The sequence below is a fragment of the Lolium rigidum genome, unplaced genomic scaffold, assembly GCF_022539505.1.
Source record: "Lolium rigidum isolate FL_2022 unplaced genomic scaffold, APGP_CSIRO_Lrig_0.1 contig_11274_1, whole genome shotgun sequence".
Taxonomy (NCBI): Eukaryota; Viridiplantae; Streptophyta; class Magnoliopsida; order Poales; family Poaceae; genus Lolium; species Lolium rigidum.
Window position 1 is genome coordinate 13887 of NW_025899806.1, and position 6178 is coordinate 20064.

At 51.1% G+C, this 6178-nt stretch overlaps 1 pseudogene; it reads left to right on the forward strand.

Moving 5' to 3' along the window:
• Positions 1-4959: 4959 nt before the first annotated feature.
• Positions 4960-5603, forward strand: LOC124680274 (annotated as a pseudogene).
• The last annotated feature ends 575 nt before the right edge of the window (positions 5604-6178 follow it).

The following is a 6178-nucleotide window of genomic DNA, read 5'->3' on the forward strand; positions in this document are numbered from 1 at the left end:
GGCAGCCACTGGTCACTCCATGCATCAGTGCTTTCTCCATTGTCAATCCTCCTAGTAAGACCCAATTTCAGCACGTCGCGGCCCTTGAAGACAGCCTGCCATACTTGCGATGGATGCCATCCTAGTTCTGCTGATAGGAAGTCCGAAACTGGGAAGTATACTGCCTTGAGTATCCTTGCACTTGAGAGATGTAGGCTCCGTCAGTATTCTCCATGCTTTGTCGTGCCAAAAGAGCCAAGTAAAAAAGCTCAATGTCGCGGAAACCCATACCCCCATGGGTTGAGTCATCTTCTTCAAGCCTCGGGGCATGGAACTGGTTCCCCGGTGGCTATCTCTACACCTGGGTCGCCCCATATGGGGATGCCGTGCACGGGGTGTACTTAGATTTTACTCCAGGCATAAACCCGAAATTTCCGATCCCGAGCCTCTATATATCACCCGAGCATCTATTCGGGAAAGTGTTTTGAATTCGTGAAATTATTTCAATAATTTCGAACATGTAGTCTTTGCACTTGAATATCCCGAATGTCCCGAGGAGGCCATCAACAATTAGAATTTGGAAACCCAGATGCCCCGAGCCTAGCCCAAGTGGAGCGATGTGGGAGTAACCCTAGACTACCACGAGCGCATAGCCGCACACAGCCTCTCCTCCTGTCTCCCCACTCCCCGTCTCCTCCAGTCCTCCAGCCGCCACAACCTCTGCCCATAGCGAGACGAATCAAGCAAAACGATGGGACTACGGCCGATTTGTTTGGTACCTAGCGGGATCGTTCTGCCGTGACCTGGACGAGGAGTAGGGGCGCCTGGCGTGCGAGTAACGGCCTTCCCGTCGGAGAGGCTCGTGCAGCTCCATCCTCATCGTCCTCTCCATGTCGACACCTCCCCGGACGCTCGACGGAGTTTCAGCAATTTTTTATAGCAATTTTCTAGCTTAGCTTTTTTTTTTTCTGTTCAGTATGTTATTTCGGGCTATTCAGGAATTCCCGATCCCAAAACCAAATAGTTGGGAATCAAATATTATGATGCACCTTTTGGTGTCGTTTTCCAAAATCCGAAATATTTTTTCCCAAATTTTTTGTCCCGAAATTTCGGTATTTCCCTAACGCGCCGGAGTGAGTTAGATTGGATGGTCGTCCGAAATCGGAGGCCGTACCGATACGCCGAGAAACGAAAACGCGACAAGAAAATACCAGGCGTCAGACTCGTGGCCTCCAATAGCAAGCCGTAGCGCAATTAACCTAGGAACAGCCACTCCGATATATGAACTTCAAATCCAGATAAAACACGATGGTGATTCACACACCGCGTTACCGGCAGGCGGCAGCCGCACGTACACGCTTTCAATCCGTCTCCGATCGAGTATCTCCTGATCGATCCCCTCCCCGACTCCCCGTCTCTTACTTATACCGACTCCTCCATCTACCTTCCCTCTCCAGCAGTCGAGCCGAGCTGCCACAGTCCTCGAACGCGACGACGACCACGCGACACGAGGGATCACCATCGCCAGCAACCAGCATGCGCATCGGCAGCGACGCGGAGTACGAGGTGGGGACGTCCTGCAGCCTCGGCAAGGGCGGCTTCGGCGTCGTCGCCAAGGGGCGCCACCGCGCCACGGGCAGGACCGTCGCCATCAAGTCCCTGCTCCCGCCCGCCGACGACCCCATCGAGCTCCAGCAGGAGGCGCGCCTGCTCCTGGACGCGAGCCGCGGGAACCCGTACGTCGTCGGCTTCCACGGCCTCGTGCAGGACCGGGCCACCGGCGCCCTCCGCCTCGCCATGGAGTACGCCGGCCCGAGCCTCCGCGCCGTCCTGTCATCCGGGAGCAAGGTCCCCGAGGCCACCGTGCGGGCCTTCATGTGGCAGCTGCTCACCGGCGCCAGGACGATGCACGAGCGCGGCATCGTCCACCGCGACATCAAGCCCTCCAACGTCCTCGTCGGGGAGGACGGCACCGTCAGGCTCTGCGACCTCGGCCTGGCCATGTACCTGGCCACCGAGCCCATGCCGTACTGCAGCGCCGGCACGCCGTGCTACAAGGCGCCCGAGGCGCTCATGGGGAAGCCGGACTACGACGCGCGCGTCGACACGTGGTCGCTCGGCTGCGTCATGGCCCAGATGCTCACCGGCGCCAAGCTCTTCGACTGCGACGTCAATGAGGTAGACCAGCTCTGGACCATCTTCGGCGTGCTCGGAATGCCGGACGACGCGACCTGGCCGGGGTTCGCGTCCCTGCCGCTCGCCGACGTAACGATGCGGTGGCCTCTCTACGAGCAGAAGAAGCTCAGCAGGCTGGGTGAGCTGTTCTCCGATGATGTCAGGCTGTCCCGGGACGGATTCGAGGTCTTGGAAGGGCTTCTCGCGTGCAACCCCGACAGACGGCTCACGGCGGCAGCCGCGCTCGAACTACCGTGGTTCGCGCGTCTTGATGCCGCCGCTGCTGCTGAGCTCGTCGCGCTGGCGTTGCCCCGTGAGAAGACGATCCCACCGCCGGCGACGCCGAAGAAGAAGAATATGCTGAAGAAAGTTCCAGTGGAGATATGGAACGCGCTGCGAACAGCAACACGGTCCAAAACGCATGGCACCTAGCTATAAACGCCTCTCAAACCTGCAAAGCCTAATCACCTGTCTAGTGTAAACGCCACACGAACGTGCTCTGCTAGCGTGTAAGTAGCTGAGCTTGTCTGACCAAGTTAGTGGAACTGTGGAAGTCCTTGTTTCAGATTTTGTGAAACATTTTTTTTCTGATGATTAAATGGAGCTACCCTTGGCCTTAAACTGGTCATAGTGTGGAGTAGCATAGAATAGTGTCATACATATCACACTGAAGCAAACGAAATTGATCGAAGGTGATGGAAGCTCCCCTGGTTGTACTGAAAGAAATATAAACTATATTTTTAATAATATTATGCGCAGTTGTTTTGAAAAAAAGTGACATGAAAATTTGTGTACACCAAATGTTGTGTGTACGAGAAATATGGAGAATTCGTAATATTTCTATGATGGTTGGCTGCTAATACTGCATGCAATATATACAGTCCTTGTATTGTCGGTTATTATTGAAAACTTCTAAGACACATCTGACCACGAAAAACTGGTAGACAGTCAAGATAATGGTTCAATTTATACTTTAGATTTTTCTATAAATTATCTTACATAACAAATGCACTAGATATCTGTATATTAAGATATTTGCTAGGACATACTCAATAGATAAATATACACCAAACTATTAAATATACTTAAACATTAATGTAGATGCAAAAAATAAGGATGTGTACAATTTTTTCAATGTCTATACGTTAGAAAATACATTTGTTTAGCATAGTGTAACTGTAACTAATGTACATTGCAGCTAAAAAAGAATGATACATTTAATATTAGTAAAATTTCATATTTGATTGACTATGCGTGAAGTTACGATTATTAAATTATTTAGGAGTATGAAAGTTTAGTGTAAATTTTATGTATTTTTTGACACAAGTAAATTTTATACATTAACCCCGCCGTGGGTTCAAAATTTGGTCCCGGTGAGGAAGAGTACCTCATACCACCATCACTTGAATTGTGTACCAATGGTCACCACTCTGTGGCTGTCATAGGTGTCTGGATTGCATAAGAAATTGTTATTAGACTATCTACCTAATAATTAGTAGTAATATTGGACATTGGATCTGTGTGTACTATTTATTTGTGTTGTAATGTCAGACCATTTTGTAATATGTTCTTATAGTAATCTTGTCACGCCCCGAAACCGGGCCTAGTCGTGACAATGCCACACATATTTATAACCTTGCGATTATAAATATGTAAGGCATAAAAGAACACAAATTTAAACTAAAACAATCATGTATTCTCACTATCTTTTCTATTACATGAATCATGATACAATATTTATTTTTCCCCTTCCCGTAGTACTACTTCTACGCTTTGCCGTCATCTTCAAACATGCTCACTTCTGTAAAAAAAAATGAAGATGGAAAGGGTGAGTATGGGGCATACTCAGCAAGTAGATACAACAAAATAAGAAGAGATGATCAACGGGTTCGCGGAATCAATTGAGATCAACAAAGTGCAGAAACTGAAATTCCAGGAAATGAATACGGTAACAAGATAACTGAATTTGGTAGGAACGGATACGGAAATTATTGGCATCACACATGACAGCAAGCTTCCCAATCCGGGAGTCACAGGGGTGAAATTCACACTTTTACACTCTGCAGAGGGGTACTCCGACATCAACAACCTCAACTAGCACCACACAGGCGCTAGAGGACCAGAGCCCTTTAGCCCACTAGAACCCAGACGCCTGAACCTACTGATGTCGATCGCTCCTACGGATCCATCATCGACACGTTGCACAACAGGGCCGTCTCTAACGGAGAACTCAGTCAGTCCCATACCTGAACTGTGACTGGTACAATATGTTTACCTTCGTAGCACCAAGTTTTCTCTTATAAAACAATGTATATTCACTTGAACACTTTCCAAATCCATACTCATTCTAATGCCCGGCTCGTATCGATGGCTCACACCGGATCCATCACCGTATACTGACACCGGCACATTAGTCACAAATATTTCAACGGAATGCTCACTTATCTCTACCAAATAATCTAACATGATTTATAGTAGCAAAACATATTCTACAAAATAGATGAGAGAGTATAAAACAACTTGCCTTGACTAAAAGATAATCCATGTCAAATAATATTTGCTCATAATAATAAAAGGAAAACGCTGACGTTCCCCCGGGGGAACAGCGTTCGGATCCTCCGCTGCGAGAGCACGGCACGTGTCCAGAACGTGGCGACGGAAACGAGTGGACAGCGTTGCTCGCACAACAGGTCCCACCCACGTTATCCCTTTCTCCTGCCCACCACCGAATCCCCAAAGAGCCCATCGTCCCCGCTGCGGGAAGCCGCCGCGACGCGCCACCCCACCGCCAAGCTCGAGCCCCCCATGGCCTTCTCGCGCCTTCTCCCCTCCCGCCGCCTCCTCTCCACCCTCGTCCACACCCCCACCCCGACCCCCGCCGTGCCCGCCACCGGCGCCACCACCACCACCCCGTTCGCCCAGAATCTCCACCCCGCCCGCTTCTTCTCCGAGACGCGGCGGGCCGGACCGGGCGCCCCACGGCAGCCCCGCGCGGCGGACATCGGCGCGCGGGCGCGGCAGCTGCAGAGCCGGCGCCTCTGGACCTACGCGCTCACCTTCGGCTGCGCGGCGGGGTTCGTGGTCACCGTGCTGGCCACGTTCCAGGACCAGCTCGTCTTCTACCTCACGCCCACGGACGCGCTCGCGCGCTTCGCCACCGACCCCTCCAAGACCCGCTGACGGCTCGGCGGGCTCGTCCTCGAGGGCTCCGTCGCCCACCCCTCCTCCTCCGCCTCCGAGATGCCCTCCCCGACCTCTTCCACGAGGGCCACTCCGTCGTCGTCGAGGGCTTCCTCAAGCCCCTCTCCGACGACCTCCACCGCGACGGTGCCGGCAGGATGGTCTCCGACAAGGCGCGGGAGGGGCAGTGCTTCCTGCAGGGCACCGAGGTGCTTCTTCATTCGCTCGCGCAGTGTGTTTTTAGGGTGACAAATCGGGCGCTGAACTAGATTCTGCCCCATTTGCTGCCGGTGCCGGCCGTCAACCTCTGCCCCATTTTTTGCTACTTTTGTTCTATATGGTTGCTACAATTGTTATGTATTTCTGCTATAATAGTACACATTCGTTGCTCCGAGGTTTTCGGCAAGAGTTTTGCGATGAAGTCATTTTTTGCTACTTTTGTTCTACATATGGTTGCTACAATTGTTCTGTTAAATTCTCCGGCGAGCTTTCGACAAGGTCGGTTTTGCTACAATAGCAAAAAAAGCTGCTACAATTTTTGTATCTTTTTGCTACTTTAGCATATTTTTTTTGCTACCATGTCTCCGGTGAGGTTTTCGGCGACGCCTCCGGCGAGTTCCCGGGTGACATCTCCGGCGAGTTCTTTGCGAGGTCTCCGATGAGGTCGGTGTTGCTACAATACCAGAATTTTTTTGCTACAACAGTACAACATTTTTGCTACATTGTCTCCGGCGAGGTCTCCGGCGAGTCTCCGACGAGGTCTGTGTGTATTTTAGGTGAACCGTGTTTCGCTACAATTGGGTTGATTTTGCTACAAACGAACCGTTTTTTGCTACTTTGGTAC